The 1,413-nt window shown below is 42.2% G+C and overlaps 1 protein-coding gene across 1 annotated transcript in view; it reads left to right on the forward strand.

The window, feature by feature from the left end:
* LOC108292152 (histone-lysine N-methyltransferase, H3 lysine-36 specific-like) overlaps positions 1-1,413 on the forward strand; it is a 42,442-nt gene that overhangs the window by 4,837 nt on the left and 36,192 nt on the right. The gene's annotated exons all lie outside the window — the stretch shown is intronic.

Below are 1,413 nucleotides of genomic sequence, written 5' to 3' on the forward strand. Positions count from 1 at the left end.
GGGGTTTCACCATGTTGACCAGGATGGTCTCGATCTCTTGACCTCGTGATCCACCCGCCTCGGCCTCCCAAAGTGCTGGGATTACAGGCGTGAGCCACCGAGCCCGGCCCTTGATTCCTATCTTAATTGTGCGTTAGTACTCCTTGATTTCTTGGCAATTGCAGATTTAAAAAATTTGTTATAGTGATTATCTTGAGTTTGTATTGTCCTACACAATAGGGTGGATAGGCTGTTATGAAAACCTGTTCGCAGCTCAGACAAATCCTTTTTCTTGGGTTCACATTGAAATTTATTTTACATATATTGTTTTGTCTTTGTTTTCTCACATAAATTTAAATATGAGAATGGAGATAGATGTTTCTCTAGAAGCATACAAATAGAACTATAAATCTGTTTCTTATCAAAGAGATGTTAGTGGAGTATTGGTTCTATTAAAAACAACTGAAGGCCGGGCCTGGTGGCTCACGCCTGTAATCTCAGCTCTTCAGGAGGCTGTCAGGTAGATCACCTGAGGTTAGGAGTTCGAGCCTAGCCTGGCCATCATGGTGAAACCCCGTCTCTACAAAAATATAAAAATTAGCCAGGTGTGATGGTGGGCACCTGTAATCCCAGCTGCTTGGGAGGCTGAGGCAGGAGAATTCACTTGAATCCAGGAGGTCCAGGCTGCAGTGAGCTGAGATTGTGTCATTGCACTCCAGCCTGGAAGACAAGAGTGAAACTCTGTCTCAGACAACAACAACAACAACAACAAAACAACAACAACAAAAGCAACCTGGAAATATTGGAGCTCTAAGATAGTAGTTTACATGTCTAAAATGGGAGTTAGTAAATGTATAAAGGTAGAAATTTTCTTTTTTTCAGGGAGAAATTGAAATTATTCAAATACTTTATAAGCTTGAAGAAGCAAGTATGTAGTTTATTTACTTTTATTTATTTATTTTATTTATTTGCTTTTTTGAGATAGTCCTGCTCTGTTGCCCAGGCTGGAGTATAGTGGCACAATCTTGGCTCACTTCAGCCTCCTCCTCCTGAGTTCAATCAATTCTCCTGCCTCAGCCTCCCAAGTAGGTGGGACTGTAGGTGTGCACCACCACGCCCGACTAATTTTTGTATTTTTGTTAGAGACGAGATTTCACCATGTTGGCCAGGCTGGTCTCAAACTGCTGACCTTAGGTGATCCGTCTACCTTGGCCTCCCAGTGCTGGGATTACAGGCGTGAGCCACTGTACCCATCCCCTAGTTTATTATTTTAGGACTTTGGTTCAAAGTTGTGGTTGAAATCTATTGCTTTTGTTTTTGCCTTTGATATTTTTAAACTGAGAGCTTTTTTTTTTTAAGACAGAGTTTTGCTCTTGTCCAGGCTGGAGTGCAGTGGCGCAATCTCAGCTCACTGCAACCTCTACCTCCTGGGTT

This window comes from Cebus imitator, unplaced genomic scaffold, assembly GCF_001604975.1.
Source record: "Cebus imitator isolate Cc_AM_T3 unplaced genomic scaffold, Cebus_imitator-1.0 Scaffold478, whole genome shotgun sequence".
NCBI classification, from domain to species: domain Eukaryota; kingdom Metazoa; phylum Chordata; class Mammalia; order Primates; family Cebidae; genus Cebus; species Cebus imitator.